At 36.1% G+C, this 14731-nt stretch overlaps 1 pseudogene; it reads right to left on the bottom strand.

The window, feature by feature from the left end:
• Nucleotides 1-245: 245 nt before the first annotated feature.
• On the bottom strand, nucleotides 246-11534 carry LOC110271478 (cyclin-T1-5-like; annotated as a pseudogene).
• Between the last annotated feature and the right edge of the window lie 3197 nt (nucleotides 11535-14731).

Here is a 14731-nt window from a genome sequence, read left to right as displayed (position 1 = left end):
ATGGGTACTTTTGATAGTTTTTCCTTTTTTTTAAGGAAGGGAACTCAGGTAGAAATACATATTAAATCGGTAAGCTTTCAATGTCACTACAAAAATTGAGGCATTCCGATCCTTAAATAAGAAATGTGCAACGCATACAAGAGCATAGCATCCTCCAAATTCATTCATTTGCAACTTTCTAAGGCAAATCACAGAAACCAAATCAAGGACAGTAGAACATTCACCTTAGCAAGGATTTTTCCTCATCATTCCTCATAGTCATAGCCAACTCTACCTTTCACATTTCCATCCTCAGAGAGACCGGAAGTACCCCGCTTTTTCATCTCCGGTTGCCTATCCAGAGGAGGGCTTCCCATCTTTCTCTTGCGATTGTTAGACAGGGATGAAGCATCATCTAACATCTCCCTCTCTTCTGCATTGTCTGCATCCATGTCTTTCTGTAATTGTCCCTTCATGCTTGTGCGTTTATCATCTCCGATTTCCTCATGGTCACGGTGATCTGCCTCGTCCAGTTTAGACCAGTTCCGTCTTCTCTCGCGCTTGTTTCTCTCGTCCTCAACTGCTAATTAAACACCATCTTTGAGCTCCCTCTCAATGAGATCATCCTCATCCATGACATCTTTCTTTAAGGTCATTTCCCCTCGCTCCTTCCTCTTTTTTTCCAGTGCAGCCTTCACCTTTGTCTGTGTCAATCATCTTCATTTCTTCTTTGGGTGAGTGACCAACAGGACCTTCACGAAGCTCCATATTTTGACCAACACTGCTATACTTATGCGAACCCAGATCATCCTTCCTTCCTACTTCTGAAGCCTCCTTTGTCCCAACAATTCTATCCTGGTCTCCTGAAACTATGCGTTCAGTCCCAAATTTAGATCTATTTTTTACTTCTCTCTTGTTATCTTTCAGAGGAAACTGTTCAGAGTTCCGGGACTCTCTTATTTCCAGGTCAGCCTTGTGGTCAGTAATCTCACTGCCCATTTCTGCACTCCCATCATTGCTTTGGTTTTCTGTTCCCATAGGTGCTACCACATGATTTTCTGCAGATGAGTGATACGGAGCTGGATGTGAGGATGTATGTTTTGAGGCCTGCTCCTCATTCGAACCAGGAGCTTTTGTAGCAGATCTCGTTGCCCCTCCACCACTTGCTTCTACTTCACTTTCTTGAGATGGTGATATTCTATTCTGCTCATAGAGTTCCAATATTTGATTGCTAACTTCTGCAAGACAACATAAACACAGACTCAGAAGGCTAAGCAGAAGCATCCAGCTATTACAACATAGAAGGATATTCTATCTATAACAACAAACTACCCATGAGCAAAATTGGGTTTGTTCTCTTGAAGAAAATGCCTAACATGATCGGTAAAAGATAACCATCCATACACATGGCAATGACAGAAATTATCATAGCATTTAGCCATGGGAACAAAGGCTGTCCAATCGGGTTAACTATCTGAATATGCAAGTGATTGAGGGGATGGCACCAACCCTCTAGTTGATGTGGGGTGACATCAAACTCTTGCCACCAAACCTTCTCCCCATCTGATGGAAGCTTCACTTTCAGGAACTTGGTAGCAAGGAAAATGGCACCTGCTGCAATATGATGTGGCTTAAATTGCAGGCAGAGCGATGTCCTTGATAAGCAAAAATTGTTGTCGGTCTAGATTTTCTCTTGTAGAAATAAGAATTTCGTTGTAAGCATAGCTCCAAACCAACAAACAACTCTCGCATCAAATTAAAATATGGTTTTGTCACATGTACAAACCCCAAATAAGAATTAACCGAAGTATTTAGACTCCGGGTTATCTCACAAGGAATTGCAATGAAGTGCTCAATTATTGGCTATAAAGGGGTTAAGGGGGTTGGTTTTATATTTTCGCAGAAAATAAATGGCAAGAATTTAAATGACAAGAAGAGTAAATCAAGCAAGAAAATAAAGAAAGCAAGTAATAAAGAGAGACATTCATGGCAAGTGTTGAGATCATAGGCTTTCTATCCTAGTCATGCAATGATTAATTCATCTTATTTAGTCAACTCCAACAAATAGGGAGAAAGTCAAATAAGACTAATCAATCATACCACAATAATAACAAGAATTTATCTTATTACGTCATCTCCAAATTTGGAAGAAGGTATCATATTATCTTCCATGAGAGAAAGTCTAATAAGACTAGCTAATCTCAATCCAAAAGTCCTAATCAACTTACTAATTAAATTAGCAAAAGATTAGCGTCAATGGAAACAATATTAGCTAACAACTCTAGATCACCAACATAAGTTAGGTTTTCATGACTCAAGATTGCCCAATTACTCTTTCCAAGCCAAGAATGCTCAAAATCTACTCTAAAGCCCAACCAAGCATTTTGTCAAACACTTGGTGGGTACAAAGGGAAAGCATGGTAAATGTGCAAGAATAATAAAATCTACCAACTACCAATTGCAAGAAAAGTAAATCAACAACTCAAATCATCAATAAAAGAACATCAAACATTAAATTTCATTAAAGAAAAGATCCAAATCCAACAAGGGGCTCATGAACATAAAAAGAGACATAAAAGTAAAATTGACAAGAGAACTAAGAAGAATAGAGTAGTAGCAACAAGAAATTAAAAGGAGAAACTAAATTAAAACAAGAATTAAAAGTTGGATTTAAGAAAATTAAACCTAAACAACCCTAAAATCTAGAGAGAGGAGAGAGCCTCTCTCTCTGGAATTCTACCCTAAAACATGATAAAAACTAAACTATGACTACTTTTTTTTTCATTCTCCCTTCAATCATTGTGTTCAATAGCATCAGAAATGAGTTGGATTGGGCCCAAAATGAGCTACAAATCACTGGGGGCGATTTCATTAAAGTGGACCCACGGGCAGAATCGGCGCGCACGCGTACATGGCGCGTGCGCGCCCCTGAGCGCGAAGCAACATATGGCAAAATTTATATCATTTCGAAGGCCCGGATGTTAGCTTTCCAACGCAACTAAAACCGCCTCATTTGGACCTCTGTAGCTCAAGTTATGGTCGATTGAGTGCCAGGAGGTCAAGCTTGACAACTTTACGGTTCCTTCATTTCTTCATGAGTTCTCCCACTTTGCATGCTTTTCTCCTCACTTCTTCCATCCAATACTTGCCTTATGAACCTGAAATCACTCAACAAACATATCAAGGCATCGAATAGAATTAAAGTGAGTTAAATTTAGCTATTTTAAGGCCTAAAAAGCATATTTTCACATTTAAGCACAATTCAAGGGAGAATTGCAAAACCATGCTATTTTATTGAATAAATGAGGGAAAAGGTGATAAAATCCCCCAAAATAAGCACAAGATAAACCACAAAATCGGGGTTTATCAAATCTCTCCACACTTAAACCAAGTATGTCCTCATGCTAAGAATAAAGAAGGACAAGAAAAGGGATATGAACATTTATTCAATGCAAATAAACTATATGCACCTATCTATATGAATGCAACTAAATGCAAAATGATTCTACCTACTTGGTCAAAATCAAATCAATCTCCAAGAATATATATCAAGTAGGGCTAAGTAGTATGATAACTCATGAATCCTACCAATTCAAATATCAAAATAAAGTTCAGATAGACTTGCAAGAAGAGAGCTCATAAAAGCCGGGAACAAGGAATTGAGCATCGAACCCTCACCGGAAATGTATCCGCTCTAGTCGCTCAAGTGTATAGGGTCGATTCACTCAATTATCTTCTACTCATGCTTTCCAAAATTTATTTTTCATCTAACAATCAACAATTATTCAATGCATGCATACATCCATCATGAGGACTTATTCATAGGTTGTAATGGGGCTAGGGTAAAGGTAGGGATGTATATGGTCAAGTGAGCTTGAAATTTGTATCTTTGATTAGCCTCAGCTCCCACCTAACACATATAACAACCTATACAATTCTAATACACAACCTAGCTACCCATGATTCCCACTTTTTCACATACTCATGCATTCTCTTTAATTCACATTCCATATGCATTGATTTTTTTTTTTTTGAACTTCACTTTGGGGCATTTTTGTCCCCTTTTTTTTTCTCTTTTTTTCTTTTTCTATTTTTTTTCTTTTGTATATATATATATATATATATATAGATATGTTTTTTTATCATTTTCTTTTTTTTTCTAAAGTATATACAAACGTATCAATGCATATGGTTTTACATATAGTGCGTGAATATGTATCCAATTCCCAATATTTTCAACAAAAATAAAAATTACACTTTAACCTCAACCAATGTCCCAAGTTTTCCATACCCAAATAATACACACCCTCACTAGCCTAAGCTAATCAAAGATCCAAATTAAGGACATTTATTGTTTTTCACTTAGGGATAGTGATGTGCTAAAATTAAGAACAAAAGAGATTAAATAGGCTCAAAAGTGGCTAACAATGGTTGATGAAAGGTAGGCTATTTGGATAAGTGAGCTAAATGAAATAATGGCCTCAATCATACAAATGCATGCATACATGAAACAATGGACATAAAGAATCAAACAAATCAAAGATTACAATCATAGAAAGAGAATTATGCACACAAGAATAAAAATAAGTGGTTATAAGATGTAACCACATAATTAGGCTCAAAACTCACATGCTTGTGTTCTTAGCTCAAAAATCATGTTCCAAAATAAATTCTTCAAGCAAGTTTGTCAAAAAAATTTTTTTTTTTCAAATTGGTAGGGTGCCCTAAAAATAATTTTTCTTGGAAAAAAAATCATCACCCCAACCAAGTAGTCCTAACATAAAAAGAAATGGTGAAATATGTACAAATTCTAACTAACATGCAACCTATTATGCAATATAACAACTAACTAGCAAAGGAAATCCAGAATTGGTGTTGAAAAAAAGAAAATGTTACCCATGGAGATCGGTCGGATGACCTCCCCACACTTAGAAATTTGCACCGTCCTCGGTGCATGCAAAGAAGAGCAAGGTGGATGGGTTGCTACAATTGATGAGCTCCTTCAAAAGGTTGTGCAGATGAACTTGTTCGTTGCCCCATTTAGAAGCTTTCTCATTTCTTTTCTTCTTGGTGGCTAACCTCAAAGGAGAGAAAAAGAAAGAAAATTAAGCCTACAACAAAGACATGAAAGCAATTAGAACATAGACGGGGGCTAATACCAAATAAGAGTAAGGTTCTCACTACATGTTAGCTACGCATGTAAATGAGAGAGCAATATAGGCAACAGGCATATCAATTAATACTTGATGCAAGAGAAAAGGCAAAGCATGAGTATATGACATGAAGAGTATGTTGCATCAAGCTTAATCAACTATTGACACAAACAAGACTAGTGATAAGCATGAGAGAATTTGGTCCCATCCTAACTCAATGATAATAGGGTACAAAAACAAGGGATCATGAGTTAGGAAGGACTAAAGCACTAATCTTGTGTGTAGAGCAAATATTACAATTAATGCCAAACAAGTCACAAAGCACCAAGATTAACCAAGAAATTCTTAACAATTGAATATAAGAATCCAACACCATTATTAAAATATAAGAACTTAGAAAAGAAAATAAGAACAAGCTATAAAAACAAAATTAAAATGCAATAAATGAAAATAGGCAAATGCAATAAAAGAAAATGGAAGAAAAGAAAAAAAAATTTTCCTTTTTTTTTGGTGTGACGCGGATGCGCACAGTGCGCAGGCGCGTGCCTGATGGAGGTGGCGATCTGCGCGGACGCGTGAAGTGCGCCTGCGCATCAGTCGCGGGCATGAACTAGGCACAAAATTGGCCCAACTCTCTGGAACATGTACCAGGAGGGTAGGTGACGCTATCGGCGCGCATGCACACAGCGTGCGTGCGCGTGCTTTGCGTAATTAGCTTCAAGGGCGCATAGCGCCAGGTGCGCGCACGCGCGGGTGGTTTTGTGCCTCAGGCATGGTGCTGGCGCAGTATAGGTACAACTCTCGGGTCAATGTATGGAGGGGTGAGATTTTTGCATCCACGCGTCCGCGTACATGGCGCATCCGCGTGGATGGTCGAAAATGCTTGAGGCGCGCGTACGCGCCAGGTGCGCGCACGCGCGGGTTGGTGCTCTGTTTTTCAAAGTTTTTCCAAGTTCTTGCACCAAACCAAGCATTCCAAACCTCCAAACAGCTACCCAAACACCTTAAAACCTTATTTAACATATTATACTACCAAATAAACTCAAAAAACAAAACAAAACATGAAATCAAACCTATTCTACCAATATTTACAAAAGAGAAAAATGAAAAGAGTTTACCATAGTGGGGTGTCTCCCACCTAGCACTTTTGTTTATTGTCCTTAAGTTGGACTTATGGGGAGCTCCTCTTAAGGTGGCTTGTGCTTGAAGCTATCCTTGAACATCCACCAATGCTTGAGTCTCCAATAAGCTCCATTCTTCAATTTTAATATCTTCAAGTTTTGATGGAGTTCTTCACAAATCATGAGCTCCCAAATTTGATTCTCCTTGTGCGATCCGGGATCCCACACTTTGTTTTGACACCCATCTTCAAATTGATCATCATGATTCCAATTGGGTGGTTTAGCCTTGGAATTCTCAAAGAAGCCTCCAAACAACTTCCTAGACCCATACAATTTAGCTCCACACCAAACCTTGCAATCAAACTTTGAGCAAGCAACCATCATGAACTTAGAGTGATGCTTCCAACCACTACACAACTCTCTCTTACTCTTAACTCCACAAAGAGCTCTAAGTTGACCATCATTTTCAATCAAACCATATTCAAGTGGGAAAGTGAAACTTAGGGATAGAAATTTTATCCACTTGAATGTTGTATTGGATGGTGACTTAGGAAGGGATGTCTCCAATGGTCTTGCAAGTTCCACTCCCTTGTGCTCTTCTTTGATTATTTCCACCTCTTCACAAGCTTCTTCAATTTCAACCTCTTCCTCTTGGTAGCTTCCTTCCAATTTAATCTCTTCTTCATTGCTTACCAAGGGTATGGGAGGTGAGGTATCTTCTTCCTTACCCTCTATGTCAAACTCAATTGGAGAGGATTCAATTATATATAAGAATTCTTCAATGATTGAATCCATCTCTTGGTCAACCTCTTCAAAGGCTTCAACCACTTCTTCCGGCTCAATTATCTTAACTTCTTCCCCTTGTGGCAATTCTTTCTTCAACTCCTCTTCTTTACCTTGAAGCTCTAAACTCACTCCCTCACTATGCTTCTTGGTTGCTTCTCCACATTCGTCAATGGGAGTGCCTTGGTTGTTTAGACTTAGTTGGGAGGAGACCATATTGCTAACGGCTTCCGCTATGGTAGCTATCTTGGCTTCTAACTCCTTAAACTCCTTTTGGTTCTCTTCTTCCCTTCAAATGTAAGAGCTAACATATTCTTGGAGAGAATCATCAATTGGAGGTGGTGTGGAAAAAGAAGGTTCATTGTTTGGGAAGGAAGTTTCATAATTGGAAGTTGGTTCATTTTGGTAAGGGTATGGAGGTAGTGTACATTGAGGTGGTTCTTGAGAGTAATTGTGTTGGAATGGTGGTGGTTCCATGTATGGTTCATATGGCTCATAAGGTGGTTGGTATGGTGGATATGGGTTGGGGTCATATGGAGGTGTTTGGTGAAAAGGGACTTGTGAGTAAGGTGGTTCAAAGTCATGTTGAGGGGGTGGTTCATAGGTATGTGGTGGTGGTTGTTGACAATCACAATAAGAGTCACCACATCCATTAGATTGATATGCATTAGGATGAGAGTTATACCCATAAGAATCCGGAGGTTGTTGTTGCCAATAAGGTTGATCAATCCTTTGAGGCTCCTCCCACCTTTGATTATTCCATCCTTGATGCATATTGTCATCATAGCTCTTATTCTCTACAACATAATTTGAGCCAAACTCATAGCCAAAGTGAGGATGAGAATTCATAATAGCAAAGAGAAACAAAAACTAAAAAAAAATAAGCAACAAGGTCCTAAAGCTAACAAAAACTAACAAATAAGCAAAAGGCAAACATATTCACATATTCACAATAGCCAATAACATAACACCATTGCAACTCCCCGGCAACGGCGCCATTAATTTGATAAGCAAAAATTGTTGTCGGTCTAGATTTTCTCTTGTAGAAATAAGAATTTCGTTGTAAGCATAGCTCCAAACCAACAAACAACTCTCGCATCAAATTAAAATATGGTTTTGTCACATGTACAAACCCCAAATAAGAATTAACCGAAGTATTTAGACTCCGGATCGTCTCACAAGGAATTGCAATGAAGTGCTCAATTATTAGCTATAAAGGGGTTAAGGGGGTTGGTTTTATATTTTCGCAGAAAATAAATGGCAAGAACTTAAATGACAAGAAGAGTAAATCAAGCAAGAAAATAAAGAAAGCAAGTAATAAAGAGAGACATTCATGGCAAGTGTTGAGATCATAGGCTTTCTATCCTAGTCATGCAATGATTAATTCATCTTATTTAGTCAACTCCAACAAATAGGGAGAAAGTCAAACAAAACTAATCAATCATACCACAATAATAACAAGAATTTATCTTATTACGTCATCTCCAACATTGGAAGAAGGTATCATATTATCTTCCATGAGAGAAAGTCTAATAAGACTAGCTAATCTCAATCCAAAAGTCCTAATCAACTTACTAATTAAATTAGCAAAAGATTAGCATCAATGGAAACAATATTAGCTAACAACTCTAGATCACCAACATAAGTTAGATTTTCATGACTCAAGATTGCCCAATTACTCTTTCCAAGCCAAGAATGCTCAAAATCTACTCTAAAGCCCAACCAAGCATTTTGTCAAATACTTGGTGGGTACAAAGGGAAAGCATGGTAAATGTACAAGAATAATAAAATCTACCAACTACCAATTGCAAGAAAAGTAAATCAACAACTCAAATCATCAATAAAAGAACATCAAACATTAAATTTCATTAAAGAAAATATCCAAATTCAACAAGGGGCTCATGAACATAAAAAGAGACATAAAAGTAAAATTGACAAGAGAACTAAGAAGAATAGAGTAGTAGCAACAAGAAATTAAAAGGAGAAACTAAATTGAAACAAGAATTAAAAGTTGGATTTAAGAAAATTAAACCTAAACTACCCTAAAATCTAGAGAGAGAAGAGAGCCTCTCTCTCTAGAATTCTACCCTAAAACATGATAAAAAAATAAACTATGACTACTTTTTTTTCATTCTTCCTTCAATCCTTGGGTTCAATAGCATCAGAAATGAGTTGTATTGGGCCCAAAATGAGCTACAAATCACTGGGGACGATTTCATTAAAGTGGACCCACGGGCAGAATCGGCGTGCACGCGTACATGGCGCGTGCGCGCCCCTGAGCGCGAAGCAACATATGGCAAATTTTATATCATTTCGAAGCTCCGGATGTTAGCTTTCCAACGCAACTGGAACCGCCTCATTTGGACCTTTGTAGCTCAAGTTATGGTCGATTGAGTGTCAGGAGGTCAGGCTTGACAGCTTTACAGTTCCTTCATTTCTTCCTGAGTTCTCCCACTTTGCATGCTTTTCTCCTCACTTCTTCCATCCAATACTTGTCTTATGAACCTGAAATCACTCAACAAACATATCAAGGCATCGAATGAAATTAAAGTGAGTTAAATTTAGCTATTTTAAGGCCTAAAAAGCATGTTTTCACATTTAAGCACAATTCAAGGGAGAATTGCAAAACCATGCTATTTTATTGAATAAATGTGGGAAAAAGTGATAAAATTCCCCAAAATAAGCACAAGATAAACCACAAAATCGGAGTTTATCAGTCCTCAGCCTGAAAACCACTTTGCAGTGTGTAAACAAATATATATCTGTATGAACAAAATAGATTCAACAAGAATAGATTAGAACAAATAGCAACTAAATCATACCCATCATTAACAAAGTTCCATGCAACTTGTGCAAGGGCATTCTTTGCAACTTTGAACTTCTTTATAGCCTCGACAAGGGGCTTATAGGGGTGTTGAACATTCAAGGTCAAATGCTAAAGTGGCCAGTACAACCCTCTCTCCAAGTAAAATTAGTTCTTTCTGCTGCTCATATACATCCTGCATCATTTACCAATTCTATTGAACAAATTTATATGTAACAAGTTAGAAGAAATAGAACCAAATATACAGAAAAGTGGAGGGAAAGAATAAAGTCCAAAAGATGCCAAGAGATACTTTATCAATACGGCTACAAGAGTGAAATGGTGGAATCAGATCAACTATACAATAAAAGGGGGGCAGAATATCATTTTCTAAATGATATATCCAAACAATGCACTAAAATAAAAATCATTTGAAAACTTTCCACAATTTACAAGTCAGATGAACATTTTATAGGATTTCAATATTGAGGCCATGGCATCAACCATGTTTCTATAACCTAGAAAGAGAATGTATTGACTAGAAACTGACAAACTAGAGGGAGGCCTAGTTTTGAAGTAAATAGAAAATTGAACTATACTCAATTGACGGAGAGGTACAAACAGTGAAAAAATGGCTGTATGTGAAAGAATTTTGTACATGGGAATGAACTGGTCAATGCACCGGCAGTAATAAAACACCTTCTGTTTTATCCTTTGTGCAGCTGCAGGATCCTTTTGTGAATGATCTCGTAAGAAACAAGAATAACATCCTTCAATGGACGAGGAGTCTCTTCAACCTTGATGGAGTTCTACACAAGCTATGGGCTCCCAAAATCGATCCTCTTGTATGCCAAGATCTCAAATCTTGTTTCTACACCCATCTTCTAATTGATCATCATTATTCCACTCGGCTGATAAGCGCATAGAATCCTCCTTTAGGCACCAAACTATTCTCCTAGACCCATTCAATTTAGGATGACTCCAAGTCTCCAACCTTTGCAATTTAACTTGGACCTCTCAACCACAATGAACCTAGAATGGTGTTTTTAACCACTAACCATTTCTCTCTTGCTCTTAATTTCACAAAGAGCTCTAAGTTGCTCATCCATCTCAAACAAACCATATTCAAACGGGAAAGTAAAGCTCAAGGATAAGAGAGTTACCCACTTGAATGAAATAATGGATTGTTGCTTAGTGAGAGAGGCTTCCAATGGCCTTGTTAAGGTAATCCCCACTCCTTTCCATCCTCTTTGAGGAGTTTTCACTACTTGACTAAATTCTTCAATCTCCACCTCTTGCCAAACTTTCTCAAATTCAAATACTTCTTCACCAATGTCTTCTGGATCTTTCCCATCACTTGAGTCATATCTTGGAGGTTGCATAAGATCTATGTCAACATCCGTTTCAAATTCAACGGGAGAAGGCTCAATAAGATCATCAAGGGAATTGATCAATGTGGACAAAAAATCACTGAACAATTTTCCTCAATTCTCTAACCACTTCCTCTATGCTAATGATCTCAACTACCTCTTCTTGTTGTAACTCTTGCTTTAACTCCTCTTCTTCACCTTGAAGCTCCAAGTTCTTCTCCTCCCTATGCTCTTTGGTTGATCTTCCACATTCATCAATGGGGGTACTTTGATCGCATAAATGTAGGGAGACTAAGTGGTGAACGGCTTCGGTTATGGTGGCCATCATGACTTCCAACCCCTTTAGCTTCTTTTGATCCTCTTCTTCTTACTTTTGAAGACGAGAATAGAGATCTTTTTGTTCTTGCATTAGGGGTTTGAGAAATTCGTCCAATGAAGACAGTGGTGGAAGAGAGGGTTCATTGTTTGGAGGAAAGGTGTCATAGTTGGAAGGTGGTTCATATTGGTGAGAGTATTGAGGTAGTGTATATAGAGATAGTGGTTCTTGGGGGTATTGGTGTTGGAATGGTGGTGGCTTTAGATGTGGTTCATATGGTTGTTGGTATGGTGGGTATGGGTTAGGATCATATGGAAGTGTTTGGTGATATGGAGCTTGTGAGTAAGGTTGTTGAGAGTAATGTTGAGAGAAGTGGTCATATGCATATTGTGGTTGTGATTGACACCACAATGAGGTTCACCACATCCATTAAGTTGGTATACATTAGGAGTTGGATTATACTTATAAGAAACTAGAGGAGGTTGTTGCCAAGAAGAGTATCCATATGCTTAAGGCTCCTCCCACCTTTGATTTCCAATTTCTTGATGCAAACCCTCATTGAAATTTTCATTCCCTACAACATAATTGCAACCAAACTCATAACCAAAGAGATGAGAATTCATAGTAAAAGGAGAAACAAAAACAAAAACTATTAAGAAACAAAGAAACAAGAATGTAACTAGTGACTCAAACAAGCAAACGATTAAAGAGCAAACTATTCACAATATTAACATATGTACAATAACCAATAATAGGCACACATTGCAATTTCTCAGCAACGGCGCCAAAAACTTGATGTGAAGGAAATCGTCAGTTTGGAATTTCTTCTCAATAAAAGAAATCGCTTCGTTGCAAGTATAGTTCCAAATCGACAAATAACCTTCAATCAAAGTTTAATTTTGTTTGTCACGAGTGCAAACCAATAAAAATAATCGAGAGTATTAGATCATGGGTCGTCTCTCAAAGGAATTACAGTGAGGTATGCATGTTATCGGTTATGAGGTTCAAGGGGGTGGTTACATGTAAGAAGACAAGAATTTAAATGACAATAAAATAAATCAAACAACTAAAGATAGCAAATACTAAAAAGAGACATTCATGGCAAGAATTGAGAATCAAGGTTTTCTATCATAGTCATTAATCATAACACAATAATTATCAAGAGTTAAGCCTGTTTCGTTATCTCCAACATCGGGAGAAAATCAAATAAGACTAGTTAATCATAACACAATAATTATCAAGAGTTAAGCCTAATCACTTACTAATTGAATTAGCGAAAGATTAGCGTCAATAGAAACAATATTAACTAATAACTCTAGATCACCAACATAAGTTGAGTATTAATGACTCAAGAGCACCTAACTTCTCTTTCCAAGTCAAGAATGCACAAAATCTACTCTAAATTCCAACCAAGAATTTTGTCAAATACTTAGAAGGCATACAAGAAAAGCATGGTAAGAGGGCAAGAATAATAAAATCTAAAACTATCGAATGCAAGAAGCTAACAATAACAACTCAATTAAACAATAAGAAACATAAAAAGATATCAAGTGCATTAAAGGAGAAATTAACAAGAGAAATTAACAAGAGAAATTAAGAAGATTGAAGCAAATCAATAAGAAAAAGTACAGGAAACTAAATCAAAACAAGTAATTAAACCTAAATATAAGAGAAAACTAAACTAAGAACCCTAATTTCTAGAGAGAAGAGGGAGCTTCTCTCTCTAGAACTAAACTAAAGCATGTTTCCTACACTACACTAATTGCTCCGTCCTTATTCCTTCTTGAATTCTGCATTAAATAGCTTTAGAAATGAGTTAGATTGGGCTTCTGCAGTCCCAAAAATCTCCCCCAGCGTGCTTCTTTAATGAGGTCACGTGTTGCTTGTCACGCGTATGCGTCACTTGGCGAATTTCTGGTCATGCGCACGCATGGTCACGCGTACGCCTCGCATGGCAGATTTCTAAAACTTCATTTTTTTTATGAATTCTCCACTTTGCATGTTTTTTCTTCACTTCTTCAATCCAATCTTTGCCTTTTAAACCTAAAATCACTCAACAAACATATCAAGGTATCTAATAGAATTAAAATGAATTAATTTAATTAATCGTGGTTAATGATCTTAGATGTTATAATTGGAAGGTAATATTGTTTTCATGTGGCTTCTATTAGGAAATTGTAGTTGTCACTTATTTTGCTTATCTCTAAATTGTACATTATTTTTTTGGTGTCTTTATTTTAGTGTCGAAATTATCGAACTTATCTTTTAAGATAAATATTATATATTTTAAAAGGATTAATTATTTAAAAAAAAGATAATTTACTTATATAAATTATATCAACACCAAAACTACTAGATTGTCTTAAAAGTAAAATAATTACAATTTTGTCTTCTAATTTTTAATATAAATCATGAGTATTTTAAACGTTTTACAAATAAACATAAAATCATGTGAGATCCCATAATTTATAACCAAAATAACATGGGCCGTGCGTTAGTAAATCATGAAATTTTGGTAGAATTTTACGTGATGTACATAACACACAAAATTTCCATGATTTACCATAGCCTTGCATGAAATTTGAGAAAGGCTCATGATTTATGTATGGTTGCATAAAACTCTATAAAAGCCCCTCATTTACTATTTAGAGAGAAGTATGTACAAAATTAGTGTAAAGTGATTAGAAACAAAACTATATATTAATACCATTTTTTTTGTTCTTATAATATAAATTTTTCACATCAACAATGATTTTTTTAATTTTAAAATTATTGTTTATACATATTTTATTTAATTTGTTATATTATTTAAATTATTTATTATTTTTTAATTTCATATAAATTTTATAGAATATTTAAAAAATATTATTCCACTCAAAGAGACGTATGGGTATAAAATCCTAAATTTATGTATAATAAAAAAATTATATTAAGATGTTGTTAACTATTTTTTATTATTTGAGGAATATAAGTTTAATATATCTTATGTAAATATAGATTAAAAAAATGTCATAAAAAATTTTAAAATAAAATATCTCAAAAAAATTGAACAAATTAAATACCAATAATATTAAGTATAATATATTTTAATTTTATAAATAAAATATTTCAATAGTACTTTCAATGAATTTTTTATTTTAATAAATAAATAAACATAAGAAGATTGCTATTGAGAAAACAAGGTAGAGTGTTGGAATGGCGAATCC

The sequence above is a fragment of the Arachis ipaensis genome, chromosome B4, assembly GCF_059453495.1.
Source record: "Arachis ipaensis isolate K30076 ecotype BB chromosome B4, ASM5945349v1, whole genome shotgun sequence".
In the NCBI taxonomy this organism is placed as follows: Eukaryota; Viridiplantae; Streptophyta; class Magnoliopsida; order Fabales; family Fabaceae; genus Arachis; species Arachis ipaensis.
This window is presented reverse-complemented; position numbering and strand designations above follow the sequence as displayed.